Below are 23,254 nucleotides of genomic sequence, written 5' to 3' on the forward strand. Positions count from 1 at the left end.
AGAATATTCACTTTCATATGCTTCATTCATTTCATGGAATAGCCACTGAGGATCCTTTAACTTTTATTCATGATTTTTACTCAACTATGCAAACTTTTCCTTTGCAGAATTTAAATGAAGATCAATTGCGGATGAGATGCTTTCTATACGCGGTGAAGGATGCAGTAAAGAGTTGGTTCATGTCTTTGACACCAACTTCACTTACCACTTGGGATGCACTTTACAACAAGCTCATGGGTAAATTCTACTCTCATGCAAAGACTACTGAATTAAGAGGTAAAATTGCTACTTTCTCTCAAATTGATGGTGAACCATTCCATAAAGCCTGGGAATGTTTTAAATTGATTTTAGTTCAATGTCCACATCATAGATATCCTTTAAAGTTGTTGAACCAATTTTTTCATGATGGACTGACACAAGCTTGTCAAGCCATAGTTGATAATGCTACAGGTGGCGCCATAGGAGAAAAGACTACAAAAGAGACTTACGAGTTGTATGCGATGCTTGGAGCCAATTCCCAGCAGAATGGTGTTAGAGGAAAATCGAAAGGAATTTATGAAGTAAGTGCTAACACTGAATTGGCAATGCAAGTGTTTGAATTGACCAAGCAAATGAAGATAATGGGCTACATGATGATAGGACAAGGACAGAGCGGTTCCAAATAGGTATGTGCTATTTGTGGAAAAGTTGGTCATACTACTAAGGTTTGTCCTTCTAGTGAGAATTTTCCAGAATTTGTGGAACAAGCCAACATGATGAATTCTTACAATCAAAGGCCTCATAATCCTTATTCGAACACTTACAATCCTAGTTGGAGAAATCACCCCAATTTTTCTTGGAGAAACAATCAACAACAGGGGAGTTCTGATCACAATATGCAACAGCAGAAACCTTCATTGGAAGAAACATTGAATAACTTGAATCAGTGTCTCAAAAGACAAATCAAAACTTTGAACAGAGATTCCAACAGTAGGATGCATCCATAAGGAAGATGGAGGTTTAGATAGGACAAATAGTATAAGCATTACAAGGCCATGTCTCTAGGAAATTACCAAGCCAACCTGAGCAAGCAAATGCAATAACAATATTACGGAGTGGGAAGGTAATAAACAAGGAGATTAATTCTGAAACTAATGAGCCTTTATTTGATCATGCAGGGAAAGAGAAAGCTGAAGGGAACCAACCGAGTGCACCCATTCAGAGTGAAGATATTGATCCTCCATATGTTCCACCCGAGCCTTATGTTTTACCTGTACCTTTTCAAAGTCGTTTGACTAAAAGCAAATGAAAAAGTCATTTTCTGATATTTATGAAATTTTATCCAAGATTAATGTGAACTTGCCCTTGCTTGACTTGATGAGGAAATTGCTTGCCTACGCAAAGTTTTTCAAGGAGCTAAATATACGAAAGCGTAAGTATGAGCCTCACGAGAAAGTTTTGGTTTTTGAGATAGCGAGTGTGGTGTTGCAAAGTAAATTACCACCCAAGCTGAAAGATCCTGTGAGTTTTATTATCAACATTTTTGTTGGTAATAAAAAGGAAAAGCGAGCCATGTGGGATTTGGGTGCAGGCATCAACCTTATGCCATATTCAATGTATCAGTTATTGGGATTGGGAGAACTTAAACCTACAACAATGACCTTGCAGTTAGCCAATCGATCAGTGAAGTATCTAAAAGGTATTGTTGAAGATATTTTAGTTCAATTTGATAAACTCATTGTTCCTATGGATTTTGTGGTGTTAGATATGGAGACGATGTCAAATTTCAACAAGGAATCGCCCATTTTGCTTGGACATCTGTTCATGGACACAACGGAAACAATTATTGACGTTCAAAATGGGAAACTTAGAATGATGGTTCTTGATCAGACTGTGGAATTTTCAGTTTTTATTTCTCTGTCTTCACCTAAGATAGAAGATAAATTGGGGTTAGCCTTGGTTGTTGAGGATAGTAATTTTAATGATGAAGAGGCAAAGGCGTATTTAGAGGCCATTGATAGGACAAAACCTAAGACGTCTAATGTTGATTGAGGATGCCTACTTGATCCATAGACCGAGCATTTCGTCTAGCTTAGACGTTAAACATGCGTTTCTTGAAAGGCAACTTGAGTTTTTTATTTTTAATTCATGTTTCTATTTTATTTCAGTTTGTTTGATTTCGTTTCAGTATTTCATTTAGTGTTTTGTTTGAATTTCTGTAGAGGAATTAATACTTGTTAATTTTTTTTCCAGGAAGTCCATGTCACGCCGTGGTGAAAATCAGCATTTATTCAAATATGCACCTAGAAAAACCATTTCACACCACGGTACGAAAACTCACGCCACGATGCAACTCGTTTTCTATGTAAGAAAACGAAAATTTTCAGCATTTTCAGTTCATGCCATTTTTGCGTAGCAGCACCATTTAAACTTTTTCTCTCTCAAATCTTCAATTATTTGTTGATATTTTGTTGTTAAATCCTTCCCTACACCTTATAAACACTTCCATTACACCTGATTTTTGCATAAATTTTCCAATTGATGCCAAGGAGAAGTTATGGCACAAATTGGGGATTTTCGATTTTGGGCAACAACTCTTCAATCCAAGGTACTAGATTGCTATATTGGCACCGATAAGCATCCTGGATCATTCATCGTTTGATGTGTTGGAGAAAAAAATTGTGAAAAATTGAGTTATAGTCTTATTGATTATGATGGATGTTGAATGCTTCTGAACAGTAATTGATTATTGAATATTGCATATTGTTGATTGTGATTGAGAGTTGGGTGTTGTGTAAGTGCCGTGTAATTGGGCAAATTAGTTGTGGTGTGAGAGGGGTGTGTAGGGACTACTGTGATTGATTTAGTGCCCTGTAATTAGGCAGATTGATTGGATTGTTTTTGGGGTACTATTACTTTGTTTATTGTGGAGTATTGGTATCCTGATTTTTGAAATGGTGTCGAATAAGACGAATAAAGATTGGGCTGGATCGAGTAGGAGTCGTAGGGCTACCCTACAGGACACCTATGATGATAGGTTTGTGAGTCCCACTACAGAAGAAAGATATAAAGAGGTTGCTAAGAGCGGTTGGGGGTTTGTCGATGAGAGGGATTTGACTTTCAGAGTGCATTTTCAGGGGTTACGGATGTGATTCGTGACCTAAAATGGGATAAATTTATTGCCCCTTCGAAAGCAGCTATCGAGCCCCTTGTCATGGAGTTTTATGCGAATGCCTTTGAAGATCAAAATGGATAAATCAAGGTTAGAGGCAGATAGGTGAGCTTCGATGCGTCAATTATCAGCATTTTTTTTGGGTTGCCCGACATTCCATTCGACCATGATGAGTATACATATTTCACCACTATGATAAAGTGTTGCAGTGTTTGACTGATGGGTAGGGAGAGTGGAAAATCTCCCATGGTAGTAAGCATAAGGGTTTTCTAGCTAAGCAGCTCATAGTCACTCATCGATTGTGGCAATATTTCGTATGTACATACCAAGATCTTTCCTATGGTCCATCACAACATCGTTGATACTGAAAGGGCACTTATGTTGTATGCTATTGCTCAGAGGATACAGATGGATATTGGTTAGGTCAGTCATATATTATAGGATCCTTCATGCTGCGAGAGTTTTGGGAGTGTCTTACCTATTTCCAAGTCTCATTACTTTTTTGTGCATTAGAGCAGGAGTTCAGTATAGAGACGATGAAGTAACGAGACCGACTTCTCCAAGATTAACGCTTTAGTTCCTTCAGAAGCTCCATAATGGACCCAAGGGAGTTGATAACCGTCGACAACAGTGTAATCAGAGAGCTTCACTCCTATCGACATCATCCTACCACCTTGAGCTTGATCTGATTGACAGTATGAGGGCATAACTTTCTAGAGTGACTAGTGAGGTCTCCCGAATAAGGGAGTGGCAGTCATGGGTCACTAGTTAGATGACATATCAGGTCGAGTGATGGCAGACTATGCAGAGGATTTGATAGTTTCAATTATCTTAGACAGGAACGGATCCTAGTTAATTTTTGTTTCTGACCTATCCAGGGGCTTATGAGCCGAGGGCACCTTTTGTAGGTGATATGGCACATTCTGGAGCTGATGATGTGGCGGATGCTAGAGATGATAAGGAGGATGATGATGAGGAGTGAGAGAGGATTTGGATGTGGACGTCTATATGTCCTGTTTTGTTTTCTGTTGTTTAAGCAGTTTTGACATCCATTTGCTAAATTTCATAATCATGGTATGCAGCTATTGCAAACATCATCCAAATAGATTTTAGCATCACTACCGGCGAAAAGGTTTCATCATAGTCTATGTCATGCTTTTGCTTGAAACCTTTGGCAACTAGCCGTGCTTTATAGGTATGCGCATTACCTTCCATATCTATCTTCTTCTTAAAGACTCATTTACGACCTATGAGTTTTATCCCATTGGGTAAATCCACGAGTGACCATACTCGGTTCTAATACATGGAGTCCATTTCGAATTTCATGGCTTTAAGCCATTTATCGGAGTCTGAGACGATATAGCATCCCCGTAGGTTTGAGGTTCATCATCCTGATAAACCAGTATGTCGTCGTGCTGAGTCATGAGATATCCATACATCTCGGGCCACGACGTACTCTACCAAACCTACGTAGCTCCTGTGTCTGAGTTGGTTCACTTTCTTCCACAATCTGTGGAGTGACCTCCTTCTGATGTTCCTCCATTAGTGGTGGTACATTTGCATGTTCCATTTGACCAAAAATACCCAAATCGAGCTACAAAAACCTTTCGCTCTTCTGGCTAGTAAAAATAGTATCCCATGGTTTCCTTGGGATATCCCACAAAGATACATCTTTCAGATTTTTGGGTAAGCTTATTTCCCATCAATTTCTTGACAGAAGTTGTACAACCCAAACTCTCATTTTGCCCATTCCATAGTTCATATGGAGTTTTATCCATTGATTTGGATGGCACACGGTTCAGTGTGTGAATCACAGTCTTCAAGACATAGCCCTAGAATACTGCAGGTAGATCAGCCAAACTCATCATCGAACCATATCAAGTAATGTTCAATTCCTTCTTTCCAATACACCATTATGCTATGGCGTATAAGGAGGTGTGAGTTGTGATACTATCCCACATTCCTTAAGGTATCCATCAAACTCCAAGCTCAAGTATTCACCGGCTCGGTCTGACCGAAGGGCTTTAATACTCTTTCCGAGCTTATTTTGTACTTCATTCCCGAACTCTTTGAATTTATCAAACAATTCAGATTTATGTCTCATCAAATAGACATAACCATATCTACTGAAATCATTAGTAAATGTGATGAAGTAAGAATACCCTCCTCTTGCCTGAACTGTCCTAGGAGCACATACATCACTATGGACGATCCCTAACAGTTTTATAGATCTTTCACTGTTTCCAGTGAAAGGTGATTTGGTTATCTTGCCTAGAAAGCATGACTCGTATACCTCATATGATTGAAAATCAAATGGGTCCAAGACTTTGTCCTTATGGAGTTTTGCTATGTGAGTTTGATTGACATGACCCAGCCTATAGTGCCAAAGGAATGTTTAGTTAAGATCGCCAGTCCTAGCTTTCTTAGTTTCAAGATTGAATATCTCTTTATCCATATTCAAGACATATAAACCATTATGTAACCTAGCATTTCCATAATGAAACCATTCAAACTCAAAGACAACAATCCATTAGATATTCCAAAATGATATCCAAAACTGTCCAAAGCAGACACCGAAATAATATTTTTAGAAATGAAAGGTACATAATAACAATCCATAAGTTCTAAGATAAGGCCCGAAGGTAAAGATAACTAATAAACACCTATAGGTAGAGTAGAAACTCTGGCCTCGTTCCCAACGCATGGGTCTACCTCGCCTCAGCTGAGCAATCTACTCTGTCATAGTCCCTACACATTAGTACAAATGTGAGATGCACATCTTGTGTCAATGACCCAAGATGTGATTAGAGATAAGTTTATTTCAATCATGAACATACCTTTAGAAGAAGATGCACCATTCTTCTTCTTGGTAGCTAGGAAGGCCTTGCAGTGTTTCTTCCAGTGGCCAGGTTTACCACAAAAGAAGCAAATTACTTTTCCATCTTTGCTCATGCCACCAGCAGGCTTCAAGACATCCTGAGACTTGTACTTGGACTTGAGCTTGGTTTACCCTTAGCTTTGCCCTTTCCTTTGCCTCTCCTAGGAGCAACATCAACAAGCAGAACTGGCTTAGATTTCTTCATGTTTTGCTCTGATGTCTTTAGCATATTTAGGAGGTCAGAGAGGGTCTTCTCCATACCATTCATATTGAAGTTCAATATGAACTATGAGAAACTATCAGGCAAGGATTGCAGAATTAAGTCCACTGATAATTTAGCATCCATGACAAAACCCAAGGTTTCAAGCTTTTAAGTGTACGCAAGCATTTTGAGTACATGCAGCCTAACTTGAGTTCCCTCTACCATTCGACATCTAAAGAGTGCTTAGAGGCATCATAACGATCGTGCCTAGCACGCTTCTCAAAGATCTCCTTGAGATGAATCATAATAGATTGTGCATCCAAGTGTTCATGTTGCTCTTGAAGATCTGGTGTCATCAATGCTAACATGAGACATTGCACATTGCCAGTATTGTCAAGATACTTGCTATAAGCATCTCTACCTCTTGAGTAGCTTCAGGACCAGGCGCCTCTTGTATAGGCTCATTATGGACATACAACTTCTTCTCGGATTTGAGTACAATCTGAAAATTTGTATACCAATGCTTGAAGTTGGTACCATCCAACCTATTTTCCTTTTCGATAATTAATCACAATGATAGGTTGTTTGTTGTCATTTTGAGATTTCTACAAGTGCAAAATAAAGCGAGTTAATATCATGATATAATATTTAATTAGTCAAGGTCTTTAATTAATAAAACACTCCCACTATTTTACTCAAGTCCTAATAGCCTCCACTATTAGACTCGGGAAAGCCCGATGGCTTTCCTAGTGGGCTAAGATCCCATCAATTCCATTTTTAACATTCATTGATCAAAAAGCCAAAAACAGGTTGATATAGGTAGGCCACAAACTCAATTTATACTAGCTAATGGCACCGACCACTAATCCTCAAATATAAATTGTGAAAACAAACCAATTACACAATCCAATGGCATCGACCATTGACCTCAAGTGAACTCTTGGATCCATAGAGTAGATTGTAACGACTCCATTCTCATAAAAATATGCATAGTAAAAGTACATGTAAAATAACATAAAAAGTTGGGGCCAAAATTTTCTTTTATTAAACATATGTATTCTTTATACAAATATATACAAGATTTGTATCATATGCAAAACTATCAAAATAGGGTGGACAGTGTAGCCAATTCTCTTCGTGTGCCGATGTCCATCCGACCGTGTCCTCATCTAGAACCTGCAAAAACATAGGGAATAACGGGATGAGCATAAAACAATGCTCAGTAAGTAAACCCTCTACTCAACTATTCCCGTAACTCTCTCTCTAATTCTTTCCCTAGAATTATTTATTTACTCTATCTCTTATACAACTTTCTGTTTTCTCTTTCTCATAACTCTTTTCTACTAACTCTCTTTCTAGTAAGTCACGGCCCCATCTGACCGGAGGCACGGCTGAGACTCGCTCCCACTCCCTGTGACTTCTACTCATTCTAGCCGATCAGACTTGGTTATGCATGGATTCGAAACCTTTAGCCATGTGAGTGCATATAATCTCTCGGGTAAACTTGGGTATAGCCCTCATCCGCATGTACTCTACAGGCTACACCACTTCTCTCTCTGATACTAATGCCGCTTTCTCAATGCGGCGTACATGTGGGAATACTCTACCCGTACTCACAGGTTCCCCATCACACAACCCACTCTATTCTCTTGTTTAGCACTACTCTAGCTTTTACTCTATAGTGCTTATTCTCTCTTTCTCTTTACTTTTAGAGTAGCTTAAACTCAAAAATCTCTACTCTTTCTCTACTCTCTTCTCTAGTGCATAATTAATGCATAGTTAATGCACATAAATGACTCATGCTCATTAATGCATTTATGAGATGCAATTATGCCATGTAGCAAAAATTAAGGCTTTCTACTCTTACTTATGCTTCTCTTGAGCATTTCATCATACAACTCATGTGCATATAAAACTCTACTCTAACTCTAACTTTTCTCTTTTCTTTAATCATCCAAATGGGAGGAAACTCCCTCATAAACTCTAAATTTCCTGTCAAAAGAAAAGCACTTCAATAAGCTTGCTCAAAACTTCCTCCAACTTCAATCAAGCTCAACCCAACATCAAGCAAATAAAACACTTCTCATAACTCAATTTATGTGTATTACTCATTAATAACTACTAATCTATTCATCTCATTTCAACAAACATAATGAATACACATTTTTATATAACTCTCTACTCAAAAGAGTTCTTAAATCTCAACTTGGGTTGAATTTACTTACTTTATGAGGAAATAACTTCTTTAACACTTCTCCTTTCCTTTGAGAGCTTGCCTTCTCTTTACAACTTTAATCAACAACAACAACAACATAAGACTCTAATCAAAACATACTAAAACTCTCATCTAAAGCAAGAATCCTTACCTTAGGATGCTTTAGATTAAAACCCTACTAAAAAGTTACTCCAAAAAGCTCTTGGAAATCCTTGGAAGATTGAAGGAATTTGAGAGAATTTGGAGAATGGAGGAGGCGGTGGAATGGGAAAATGAAAAGTTCTCAAAGACTAAACCCCCCTAAATATCTCCTAACAAACTCATTCTTCCCATTTTGCCCTTGCTCTTTCTTGTAAATTCCATCCATATCCTTTTATTCCTTACAAACACACCCCCATACTAACATATTCTCCATGAAATTTCCTTACATTTTACTCCCCACTTTTCCTGCTAATTAGGGGTAAAATGGTCAAATAGCACCTAAGGGAAAAAATATCTAAAATTCAATAAACTTTTCAACCGGCACGTCGCCGCGGCGAAGAAGCTTCCTTCGCCGCGGCGAAACTGTCCAGTAGCTTCCCCGTGGCTTCAACACCTCTTCGCCGCGGCGAAGATTATTCTTCGCCCCGGCGAACCCTGTAACAACAAAAACCTTCTAATTTTGACTCATTTCAAGGCAAATACTCAACATATCAATACAACCAAAGACCAACCAACCAATATTCATAAAAACCGACTCAAATAAGAGCGAAATAAGAAACATTAGCTACGTACCTCAAGTGGGGCGTTACATAGATACTACATATCTCTCATGAATTTTAAAAATTTCACTTTCTCTACATTTGCCTCTAGTACTTCTTTGACCTTCGTTGATCGAATAGCCAAAACTACTAGTTAAGTCTAACTCGACATCATTAAGGAAAAGCTCCAATGCGACTTAGCTTTCCATTGATAGAAGCATACCCTTCATTGATCGAAAAGGTAACAATGATCTATGGTTTGACTAAGTCCATGATGTTGGAAGGTGTTAATAGACTTAATATCGTTTATGAGAGATTTTTGCTCTTTTGGTCTCATCAGTTTTATTATCTTTATTAATCATGTTATATCCATAACATTCAACCTTAGCATGCCAACTAAAGCAATAAAGATAAACATGTTGGTGCGTTGCCTTAACTAAACCAAATTTCCCGAGCCTTGGGAAATTTGTATGTCAACCTAGGTAATTAAATTACAAGAGGACTTTAGGTTTAAAAACCCACCTTCTTCAATCCAATGCTCCTTCTTCTCCATCAGTATGTACTCTAATTAAAATTAATTTAACCTTTACCTCAATAAAGAGAAACCTTGATTTACATACGAGGGGAGTAAGATGAGAGAAAGAATTACAAGAGATTAAAAGAAAGGCAAGGCAACCAAGCAAGTCTTATTTAAATTGAAATTACAATCCTCAAACTTAACTAGGTCTAAAGGCAAATGCAACCATACACCGTGCAATTTCATCTCAAGAATATGCATATAAAAATCAATCAAAAACAGCAATTTTTTATCATTTGGTGAATTACTCTTTACCCTTTTATGTTTTACCTTGTTACGTTTGTACCCAACAAGTTGTAAACTTGTCAATTTAGTCCCTTGTTGCTGGGCCTCTCCAATTTGGACTTCTAGAATGAAAATAACATGCATAAAAAATATTTATAATTCTGGAACAACTCTATGTGCAACGACAATTAAAACAGCCCAGAATGAAGCCTTTCCACACCAACGCATAAGCTGCCCAAAACTTCAGTTTTTACAGTGCATTGACACACATGGGCAGCAGTGTTAAAGACTTGCTAAACATGCATCAACATGTTAAAAATCCATTGGTGCAAACTATGAGTCAGTTGACTCACTATTGAATCCGTTATGGCCTATTTACTAACATGTTGTGAATTAACGGGCACCAGCATCGACTAAAAGTAAATAGACTGAAACCAACTGCTACAGTAGTCATAAAACAAATGTAAGCCCACCATAACAATCCTCACACATGCAAGAACATGTGATTTTTGAAATCGCTAAAAAATGAGCACCGTAGTGTAAGTGAGAATGATTTCCCCAGAGGAAAATCACGTGCTGCCTAAACTGGATAGTTGAGCGTAAAAACGCTCAACGTGTCAAACAATTGAGTGAAGACTTAGAATGAGGAACAGGGCTACATGAAAAAACATGTACCCTTCAAGTCTGGGTCGTTTAGGATAGCAAAAAACTCAGGGTAGCCACCGTACATAGCGGCGTTATGATGAACGTGATGACAGTCCCTCGTTTCGCAACCCGGGGCTATTAGGGACAGGGGTTTTGTGCCTTGGCACCAAAACCATAAACACTCACAAGGGTATTCACCAGGGCTATGTGAGGGATCTCACGGCCATCCCCTCCACCACACACGGCATCTGCACGCAGCAGCCGCGAGTTGTCACATGCGCTGGCACACTGTCTTGCTCCAGCAGTAGCAGTAGAAGCTGCCTCTTGTCATGACGCTGCCATGGACCTCCAGCCATGGCAGCCAGCACCACCACACATAGTGGTGCTTAGGGTTTCATCAAAATTCTCTGATTTCAACAAAAATCAGACCTAACACAACAAATTTTCAATATTTCCCAAACACAACAATCCAAGTTCAATTTTAATTAATCTAAATCAAAATCAATTAAAACAAAACCCTAAACATGCAATCTAAAATCACATACTTCCAACATATAATCAAAACACCAAAAACTCATATAAGAGGCTCTGATACCACTGTTAGTGTTTTAATCGATCAAAGAACAACGCAATGGAAAACAAAAATTTACCAATTAAACACTATTAAGCCCCGAAACACAAATATGAGTCTGACGATGTTCATATGCTATAAAATAAACAAGACCCATGAAAGAATCAGAACCATACCCATGTTTGGAGGCTTCACCACTTTTTTAGGATCTAGATGAAAAACGGTCATGATCCAAGTACAGGATCGAACCACCGGTATCCACACAAAGGCAAGAATTAACACAAGAGATTTACTAGATCTTGATTGTGAGGACAAAGAAGATGTGCTATTTGGGTTGAGAGAAAAAACTCTCAATGAACCAAAAGCTCTCCACGGCCAAGAGAAGAAAAATGAGAGAGTGTTATTTGATTTTAGGGAAACGTGCCCTTTTTATAGGGTTGCCCTAAAATCCCTTAAAGGTGTATTTACAAAAATACCCTTCCACATAATTTTTCATTAGTGTCCATGATTCCAGAACAAAATCATATTCCAGGTATTTGCCCGTTATTATTTTTTATCCATTAATAACGTTCTTTCAATATTTAAAACATATATACACTGATATATATATATATATATATATATATAATATTGATGGTTTATTTATTTACAATATATATATTTAAATAAATAACCAATCTTACATATTAAATCCAATACGCGATTGGATCAAGGCAAAAACCTTTCCAGCAAATTTAATTGCTCTGTAAGATTTACCGAAACACCCCTTTGTTAATAAATAACGAAAATGCCCCTCACATAATCCCTTCTTTAGTTTTCCTTTTATGTGTGTGACCCGAAGGCTTCTTATCATGCCGATAGTGTGTAATATCGTGATCAACACCCAATCAATTGTCTTATTACACAGAGACAAAGATTGGTGGTGTGATGTCGTAGGCAACCAAGATTAATAACCTTTCTAACCTAACTACTAAACTGTAAATAGGGTAAGCAAGGGTCGATCCCACGAAGAGTATCTAGACAAATTTTCGATTATGTGAACAAGGTTGGGGGGTTTTGAGTAAAAACAGAAAAAAATCTCAGGAAAAACAAAAACAATTCAAATCGAAAATCAATCAAAATAACGAACTTGGTCTTCGTCAACATCCACCATCGGAATCTTACAACTGATCATTGATGCAAAAATAAATCAATTCTTGCTTCGAATATTCACCATTGGAACTATTTTCCTATCTCTCCTTAATTATAATTAATTAGGAAACAAGCGATCTTAATTAATCTTACCATTAAACAACCCTATACAAGCGCTTTAGATTTATTCTAATGGTAGCCTTAAGAATTAGAGAAATCGATGAAGCTAAACAACACAAACACAAGCGGTTGTATTTAATTTAGTTGAATGTTCCTCTTAAGATTACTAATTCCTGACGCAGCAAATTATTAACCCTAATTGCTTCACAAGTTAGAGGGATCAAACAATTACGGATTTGATATCTAACTTAGCAGCAGATTGCAACAATTAATAAACTAGTAGGCCTCCTAGTAATTAAACGAAACAATCATAAAATTAGACACAGAAAAACATCCAATACTCAAACACGAAAATTGAACACTAAGAAAAATAGATTAGATCTCACAGTTTATTGATTCCAAGGCCTCCGTTTCCTTCGCCAAGTGATAAAGTTTAGCCGCTCATGGCCATATCAAACTCAAAGGAAATTGCAGAGAAGAGAAAGAGAGGCATGGTTCCCTTAAAACCTAATCTGCTCTCCCTTTTAAAATCCAATTCAAATCTGAAAAACTACTCAATCTCAAACAAATTATATGTCCTAAAATAACACTATCCTAATCTTTTAATTGGAAATAAAATAATAGAGTCCTAAAAATATGAAGTGGTGTTTCCAGCTGTAATCTTCGTTCAGCATGTAGGTCTTCAAAACTGCAATAATAGACTGACTTGCATGACAAGTCAGAACGTCGGCAGTGCAGGTGCTCAACTTAAGCCCGATTTCAACCTTGATGCAGAGAGAATCTCTCACCCTCGAAACATTAAAGTTGTAGATATTTTCTTAAAATCTACATCATTTTGAATCATCTCAATCGGAGCTCGGATGAGATAATTATGCCCAGATTACGAAGCAGTGGCGAAACTGTCCGAATTCATCTAATTAATTCTGTTTTTCAATTAACACCTCCAATTGCTTCCTAAACCAAAATAAAGTAATATGAGTACAATTACAACAAACACGTATAAAAGACTAAACATTAAGGGGGTTAAATAGACATTTTGCATTCCCATCAAATTCCCCCACACTTAGCTTTTGCACGTCCTCAGGCAAACAATTCAACAAACATTACCCCAAGTCTATCAAGAACACCATCATCTCAAGTCATAACCAGAACACCACAGATGCTAAGCAACATATTATCCATGCATATTCATACCTACCTTGAAGCCGCAAAATAAATAAAACGTTAATGACATTCATCTCTCTTCATCATCTTCCACAATACTCTCAATCAGTCAATGCAAAAAGGAAACTAATCACAACCAATTCATGTACACTCCCTCTCAACTTTTCCTCAACTGTTTCTCTTTACTACTACAATTGGGTAGCAAACTAGGGATATTTTTTATTTTTTATTCTTTTGTTTTGGAAAAGAATGATTGCATTTTATGCTCCATCCATTTCATGGTTGTGTTTATGAGTGAGTGCGTTTTACCTCCATCTCGACTCACCACATACCTTTCTTTTCTTTTTCCTATTTGCTTAAACCCAAATTTAGGACTAGCTTAAGAGAAACTTTTTTTTTTCTAAGGGTTGCTATACACTCCTCATCTATCTTCTCGCACCAAGTTCACACAACTTCTCAAGACATATTGTTTCAACCCTACAAAGTTCAAATATGATTAATTCTATTTTATAATATTGCTAACTCCTAAGTCAAGGATATGTCTCACACAAAGTCAAGTTGCTATTTCATGCATCACTAATGTTCAAGACATGACTCAAAGATAAACCTTCCTAAAACAAAAACTATTTTTTTTTTTTTTTGTGACACTACACAGCAACCTAAATCCCCTCCCCACAACTTAAAGCTTACATTGCCCCAATGTAAGATGAAAGGCAAAGAAAGGCAAAAAATAACCAAATTCAAAATGCAAGAAAAAGAAACAAACTCCCCTTGGGTTGCCTCCCAAGCAGCGCCTTTGTTACTGTTGTTGGCTCGACTCAAGGCTTTTCTTCTTGCATGCACGTATGTAACATTCTTCCGTCTCCAAGAACACGTTCTTGAGGTAACTAGGGAGAGGCTTCAAATCTGGAATGGGGTCCTCAAAACAGAGGGTAAGGCCTTTCGTTAGAAATTGGTAATGCAATATAAGGAACGTTACTTGACTGCTGTAACTTCGAAAAATCATCCAATGCTGCAACAGTTTCCGGCAAATCAGTACTCAATGCTAACTTCTCATTCTCTTCCTCAATATAATACTAATGACAACTCCCAATCCATCTTTTCCTATAAAGTTCAAAACTTCCTATGCTAAAGAATCAACCACTCAATAGAAAAAACATGATCATAATCATCATCATCAGGATATTTCATGGCACATAAATGTCAAACTTAACAATTTCACCATCCATTCCATTAAGTATGCCACTATGAACATCTATCTTAGTCTTGAATGTTTTTAAGAAAGGTTTCCTAACAAAAAGTAGTGATTGATCTCCATTTTCCATATCAAGCACATAGAAATCAGTAGGGAAAACTAAGCCCATTAACTTGTACCTAAACATCCTCAACTACACCTTTAGGTATGCATTAGATCTATCAGCTATTGAATCACAACACCTTTTTATTCAAAGGTCCAAGTTTCAAATAAGCATATATAGAATATGGCATCATTAATAGAGCTCCTAAGTCTATCATGGCTTTCTCAAACCTATTGTTACCTATCGTACAAGGGATAGTAAAATACCTGGATCTTTGCACTTCGCTGGAAGTTTTCTCTGAATCACTGCAGAAACATTTTTTCCTACCTCACCTTTTCACACCCCTTAAGTTTTTGTTTCCTCTCGCATCTACGAAAAGTCTCATATAAATCTTTGTTTGCTCATCTTTCTAGATTCTTCCAAGCTTAGGAAAAGGTGGTACTGGTTTATAGTCGGAGAGGCAGAAACTTACCTTAGGAACACCATCGTCGTTGGGAACGTTGCTATCTACAACTACATCTTTCTCATTTTCTTCCTTCGATAATACAGGGGATGCCTTTGTTGGAATCTCAACCTCTTTACCACTTCTCAAAACATTGCCTTACTTTTCTCTTGGATTTACCACCGTTTAGAGGTAATTTCCCGAACTTTGCGCCTCCAGCTTACTGATTCCTATTGCCATCTGCCCTATCTGATTCTCCAAACTTTGAACACTAGCCCTCGTCTCCTGTTGAAATGCAAAGTATTAGTAGCAAGAGGCTTAAAAATATCCTCTAAAGACATACCAGAATTAGCAGTTTGGTCTGGTTGTTGTCCAAGGGGTATGGCTGCTTGTACTGCTGGTATTTGGGCGGTTTTGATGGTGGGGCTGATTCACTTGTGGATTCCCATAGCCAAGATTAGGGTGATCCCTCCATCCAGGGTTATATGTGCTCGAATAAGGTCATACTTCCTTTGCGGTTGTCCAGGGAAATCGCCTGCTGCATTCACTTGCTCAACAAGCTCCTCTTGAAGAGTTGCACATATCAGTTGGATGCCCTACTACCAAACAAATCCTGCAAGCCTTCACTGTTTGCATGTTACCACAGCCATTTGACGAACAGAGAGTTTAGACTCGAGATTTGTTGTTTACGGAAGAAAATTTTACCTCTTATCATGCCTAGATGGAAGGTCAAGCCTATTGCCAAACTGTTGAGAATTGGCCACCATATTTGCAATCAAGTTTCTCGCGGCCTCAGGAGTCTTATCCACCAACTCCACCACTTGCAGCATCAATCATGCTCCTATCAGTGTATGTAAGGCCCTCATAGAAGTACTGGATTAGTAACTCTCACTAATCGATGATGGGGGCAGCTTGCACACAATTTCTTAAAGTGTTCCTAGTATTCATGTAGGACTCTCCGTTGCTGCCTTACACCACAATTTCTTTTTGGATGTTGGCTGCCCTCGAGCTGGGAAATATTTCTCCAGAAATAATCTCTTCATCTCGTTCCATGTGGTTAGTTCTGAGGGTAGATAATAAAGCCAATCCTTAGCCGAATCCTCAAAGAAAACGGGAAAGCTCTTAATTTAATTTGCTCCTCGGTCACCCCCGTAGGTTTTATACTCGTGCAAACCACATGAAGCTTCTTTAGATGCTGTGAGGGATCTTCACCTGCAAGACCATGAAAGTGGGCAGAGATGTATCAGTCTAGATTTTAATTCAAAGTAATGGCAGCATCTAAAACAGGAAACTTATGCATAAAGGTGCTTGATTCAAATCAGGGGCAGCAAGCTCTTTCAAAGTTCGATTTCCACCCATGACGTCCTCCTCTTCTAAATTAGAGTTGCTAGCATTGGGAATCAATGCAATTGCTTTCCTCAAATTTCTCCGAGCTTCCTTCCTTAACCTGTGCAAAGTGCTCTCAATTTCTGGATCGAATGTTAAATCACCAAAATGAGAGGACCTGGTCATACAACAAAAAAACTAATAAAGAATTAGAATAAATAAATGACAAAAAATGAAAACTAACTAGAAAAAAAAAAATAAAATAAAATGGCCAAAACACAAACGCTAAACCCTATCAAAACATTCGAATTTGGCCTCAAGAGGGTGGGGCTAGAAGCCTTCTAGTTTTGCTCAGAATTTCGTTTCTTCGAAATGGATACTTGTGAGCACTCCTAACTCAACCAAAATTCCCTTATGAATAGTACTACTATTCATCCGAAACAGTACCCTGTTCACAGTTTTTTTTTTTCTCTTTTTTTTTCTACAAATAAAAAAAATTAACAAAAACGCAATAGAAAATCACAAAAAAAAAAAAAAAAAATCAATAGAATCACTCCCCGACAACGGCGCCAAAATCTAGTGTATACGTAGGCAACCAAGATTAATAACATTTCTAACCTAACTACTAAACTGTAAATAGGGTAGCAAGGGTCGATCCCCGAAGAGTGTCTAGCAAATTTTTGATTATGTGAACAAGGTTGGGGTTTTGAGTAAAAATAGAAAACAATCTAAGGAAAAAAAAAAAAAAACATTCAAATCGAAAATCAATCAAAATAACGAAACTTGGTCTCCGTCAACTCCACCATCGGAATCTTACAATTGATAATTGATGCAAAAATAAATCAATTCTTGCTTTGAATATTCACCGTTGAACTATTTTCCTATCTCTCCTTAATTGTAATTAATTGGAAACAAGCGATCTTAATTAATCTTACCATTAAGCAACCCCAGACAAGCGCTAAAGATTTAATCTAATGGCAGCCTTAAAATTAGAGAAATCGATGAAGCTACAACACACCACAAGCGGTTGTATTTAATTTAGTTGAATGTTCCTTAAGATTACTAATTCCTGACGCAGCAAATTATTACCCTAATTGCTTCACAAGTTAGAGGATCAAACAATTACGGATTTGATATCTAACTTAGCAGTAGATTGCAACAATTATAAACCAAGGCCCCTAGTAATTAAATGAAACAATCATAAATTAGACACAAAAAAACATCCAATACTCAAACACGAAATTGAACACTAAAAAATAGATTAGATCTCACAGTTTATGTTCCGAGCCTCCGTTTCCTTCGACCAAGTGATAAAAGTTTTAGCCTCTCATGGCCATAATCAAAACTCAAAAGAGAAAATTGCAGAGAAGAAAAGAGAGGCGTGTGTCCCTTAAAACCTAATCTGATCTCCCTTTTAAAATCCAATTCAAATCTGGAAAAACTACTCAATCTCCTAAACAAATTCTAATATCCTAAAATAACACTTACCTAATCTGATTAATTGGAAATAAAATAAAATAGAGTCCTAATAAAATAGGAAAGTGGTGTTTCCAGCTGTAATTCTTCGTGCAGCATGTATGTCTTCAAAACGTGCAACAATAGACTGACTTGCATGACAAGTCAGACGTTGACGGTGCAGGTGCGTCAAATTCAAGCCCAATTAAAACCTGGATGCAAAGATATCTCTCCAACCTCAAAACATGAAAGTTTAGATCTATTTCTTAACGTTCCACAGAATTTTGAATCATCTCAATCGCAGCTCGGATGAGGAATTAGCCCAGATTACGAAGCATGGCAAACTGTCCGAATTCACCTAATTAATTCCGTTTTTCATTAACACCTCATTTGCTTCCTAAACCAAAATAAAGTAATAATGAGTACAATTAGCAACAAATAAGTATAAAAGACTAAACATTAAGGGGGTTAAATATGACATTTTGCATTCCCATCAATCGGCCCCTAGTAAGCATCAAGGCCATCCTGTTAGAGTAGATGCCCTATAGCCAATCAATTATTGTAGAATGACTCTTTGTAATAATGTTCATTAATCAATGAAAGGCATTTTATTCTATATCGCGTAAATCATCATTATTGCAATATGTATTGATATATGTCCTTAGAATGGTAGAACCGTGACGAGGGTATCAAGTGTTTCGAATCTTGATAGTGAGAACCCTATAAGCACATATGGTGGCCATTCTAGGAATGTCCGTAGCCCTAGTATTATTCTGAATTAAGGGCACATAATACGGTAAGGCTATCATAGTGTTGAACGACCCTGTCGAAAGGCAGTGACTGATCTCACTTGTCGAGGTTGTTTGGTGACAACCTGGTGCAACACATGGGTGCTTGCTGTGGCGAATACACTGCACAAGTTCACTGGCTGACCCCCCAGAGGATTCCATATGGATGGTAACCTCAATGTCTATGGAACAATCCTCTAACGAATGGTGGTGCATGTGAATCTTGACCTGAGACCACCGGAGCGCCTTGTGCACCGTTGGTTAGTTTGACACTAGCCTAACGCAGTTCTATTCAGAGCTGTCAATACAGTGGTGATTGGCTGCATCGAGGAGTGTATCAAGCTATGGTGGATAGATGAGGATTCATCACTCTCGGTACGAGAGAAGTTATCTCACAGTGTAATTCAATATATGGCAATGACACTAAAACTGTGGCCACAATGGGATTGAGTTGTTGCTCATCCGATTATAATACAGGTCATTGGTCCAAAACTAATATATAATATCGAGAGTAACCGAAGGTTGACACTATTTCTATGCCTTCGTCTCGTCGGGATACGTACGATGAAAGGATCGAATTGTACGGTAACCATTCGTTGATAGGTAGCTACTTTGCTGAATCCGAATCTATCGGGTGGCCATGATGCTTCTAGGGGCCAATCTTGGTTTGTTATTAGTGAGATGATATATGGCGTTAATCGCGATACTATACACTATCGGTATATGAAGAGCCTATGGTCACACACATAGAAGATTTAGAGCCAGGAAGAAAGAAGGGGGTTTCGTCTTTTTGGCGAAAGGGTTTTTTGGTAATTTACAGTGCATTAAATTTGCTGAGGTCATAGCCTTTATTTAATTTATTAGAAAAATTAAATAAGTGAAATTACGTTTAAATATGTGTTCGCATATATATTTAAATAAATTATCATTATTTTTTAAATGTTAATATATATATATATATATATATATATATATATATATATATATATATATACTAGTATAATATTATATAAATATATATTAATTGATTTTAATTGAAGATAATGATGAATTAAAATAAATATCTAATTGGGAGTGTTTGGAAACATAGGGTGTTTGGGTTGGAGCCCAAGCCTATTCCATAAGAGAATAGGGCAATTAAAATATGACTATAAAAGAAAAAAGGTGTGTTTGATTTTTAATTAATTAATGATTTTCTTTGATTGAGAAAGAAAAACACATAACCCCAAAACACTCTCTCCCATGCCACATTGCTTATTTGCTTTGAAATCAAATTCTTTTTTATTTTTCTTCTTTGTTCTTAAGGCTAAAGAGGATCTAGCAAATCCCTCTTTAGTTCCTTGTGATTGTCTTCGTGTGGACTTCATCGGTTCGATCCTACACTTGGGTCGATAGCAAAACACGTTCAGAGATAAAATTGGAGGAGCCTCCAACGTGGGTATGGTTCTTAAACCTTGAACTGATTTTTCTACAGATTTGATTATTTTTGTATAAACTGTGATTTTTGTACCCGGATCTTGGTTCTAAGGAACGATCCATGTAGTTTATGTTTTGTTTTTTCGCTGCATAACTGGGTTGTTCACTAACACACCTAACAGATTTAGATTCAGCATAATTCACTACTTGTCAATAATATGGTTACCGTGCAATCAAATCTTGTCATCATCTATTATCTTATTAAGGTTTGAAGCATAGAAATAATGTTGGCTTCTAATATAAACTGCCTTGACCTATTCAGATTCGGTTATCAGACCAATCAACCTCCAACTCAATTGATTCCACTGTGGCCACAGATTCCAAGGTCGTTGTCCTTCACCAGAATCTCACCAACATAATATCTCTTACACATGAAAGTGATGAATCCTTTGTCGATCCACCATAGTCGTGATGCACTTCTCGATATAGTCAATCACTCCCATACTAATAACCCTATTAGGATTACTTTTGGTAAGTGTCAAACTACACCAAAAAGTACACATAGCGCTCTGGTGATCTCAAGTCTAAGGACCACATGCACCACCATCTGTTAGAGGACGTATTCCATAGACACTAATGTTACCACATATATGGAATCCTCTGATGGGTCAGTCTGGTGAACTCGCCTATGGAAAGAACCCATGTGTTGCATCAGGTTGTCGGAAAACAACCTTGACAAGTGAAATTAGTCAGTGCCTTTCGACAAGGTCGTTCAACACTATGATAGCCTTACTGTATTATTTATGTCCTAAGTCAAAATAATACTAGGACTACAGACATTTCTAGAATGGCCACCATATGTGAACATAAGGTCCTCACTATCGAGATTTGAAACACTCGATACCCTCATCACAGTTCTATCATTCTAAGGACATACATCACAACATACAATGAATATGAATTACATAATGTAGAAAAAGCCTTTTATTGATTATAAACATTCTTACAAAGAGTCAATAGTACAATAATGGATTGGCTCTAGGGCACCTACTTTAACACGATAAACTTGGTGAGCTTGAAAACCAGTAGTGGTTTATGTTCATTGTTGTTGCTCCATGAGAAGTTAGGATGCTTCCTCCATGCAGGATTGTAAGTATTGGAGTATGGGTTCCTTTGCCCTCTTTGGAAATTATTCGTATAATTTGCTTGTTCAAGCTGAGCAAACAGACTCCCTTCTTGACAATCCTTGGATGAGCGGTTACCTACGTAAAGTTTACAAGTTAGAGGAGAAGAATCAATTGCACTTACCTTTAGAACAATACCCAACTGCTTCTAAATAGATGAGAGTTGCACAACTAATGTGGTGTAACCATCTATATCATGCACACCCACGACTCTCCTTGGTAAATTTCTTTCCAAATGCTTCATGTAATTGGTGCTTGCCATCACTTCAATTAAATTGTAAGCTTCCTTCAGTGTTTTATGATTTAAAGCTCCCGCACTCACTGCATCAATGATCACTTACATATTCTGAAGCAAGCTATTGTAAAACGTTTGCACTAACAATCACATTGGCAACCCATGGTGAGGAAGCTTCCTTAAGAGCTCCTTATATCTCTCCTAAGCTTCAAAGAGTGACTCTAAATCTTGTTGGACAAAATTAGTTATGTCACTTCGCATCTATACAGAATTAATTGGTGGGAAATATTTAGCCAGAAAAGCTTAAACCAATTCATCCTAACTGGTGATAGCACCAACAAGTTGTGATAGTAACCAAGCCTTGCTTTGTCCCCAAGAGAAAAGGGAAATAACCTTAGTCTAATAGCGTCATCTGATACCCCATCATGCTTGAAAGTGTTGCAAAGCTCCAATGCAATATGAAAATTTGGGTTATCACTTGCTAACATTGTTTTAAGACTTGGACCAGTGGACAACCCATTCTGCTGCCTAGGTCACAGACCGATTGGTTGGAATCAGCACTTCAAAAAAAAATCCAGATTTTTCATTTTTGCAGAAGTTTCAAATTTTCAACAACAGCTTAATTAGAGCACCAACATAATTCAAATTCAATAACAATCCAAACATGATTTAACAACAATCCCAACATACAATATAATATGTTATAGCTCCACCAAAAATTTATAATTGACAAAAACTTTTGTAGATTACAACATGCTTGAAATGCGGAAATAAAATGCTATTCTAAAATGCACCTTAACTTTTAATTTAAGCATTATATCTCTTTATTCTCAAGTTTGGGCAAATTTGGGTTATTCAACCAGAGGGAGAAAACACAAATAATCTAAGTATCTTCAAATTATCTTCCAGATTAGTGTAAAATAATTCTATAACTTCCAATCCAATAATCAAAACAAAACTTCCAAATCTAGAGGATTCTGCCAAAAAAAGAAAAAATCAACTTCCAATCAAATAAACCAAGCATTATAATCAAAACAAAATTTCCAATCAAATAAACTTTCGAATCCATAAAAAGAGAATCAAATAAACTAGATGTACCTTTAATCATCATCTTCATCAATTTCCAGCAATGGAGGGAAGCGTCGTCATCATCATCGAGCAAGGAGGGAGGCGTCGTCATTGATCAAGGAGGGAGGCGTCATCATCGTCGTTGTCGAGCAATGAAGGAAGCGTCGTCATCATTGTCGAGCAAGGAGGGAGGCATTGTCATCGTCATCATTGTCGAGAAAGGGGGGAGGCGTCATCATCGTTGTTGTCAAGCAAGAGGGAGGCGTCATCGTCGTCGTCAAGCAAGGAAGGAGGCGTCATCGTCGTCGTCAAGTAAGGAGGGAGGCGTCGTCGTCGATTTCCAGCAAGGGAGGGAGGTGTCGGTGATTTTAGATAGTGGAGTTGCGATTGAGACAATGGTTGCGATTTCAGACTTCAGAGAGT

At 37.5% G+C, this 23,254-nt stretch overlaps 1 non-coding gene across 1 annotated transcript; it reads right to left on the bottom strand.

The window, feature by feature from the left end:
• Positions 1 to 265: 265 nt before the first annotated feature.
• Positions 266 to 373, bottom strand: LOC116132726. Its single transcript, XR_004128449.1, has one exon. It is a non-coding gene; the product is annotated as a small nucleolar RNA R71 (small nucleolar RNA).
• Between the last annotated feature and the right edge of the window lie 22,881 nt (positions 374 to 23,254).

The sequence above is a fragment of the Pistacia vera genome, unplaced genomic scaffold (genome assembly GCF_008641045.1).
Source record: "Pistacia vera cultivar Batoury unplaced genomic scaffold, PisVer_v2 Contig259, whole genome shotgun sequence".
NCBI classification, from domain to species: domain Eukaryota; kingdom Viridiplantae; phylum Streptophyta; class Magnoliopsida; order Sapindales; family Anacardiaceae; genus Pistacia; species Pistacia vera.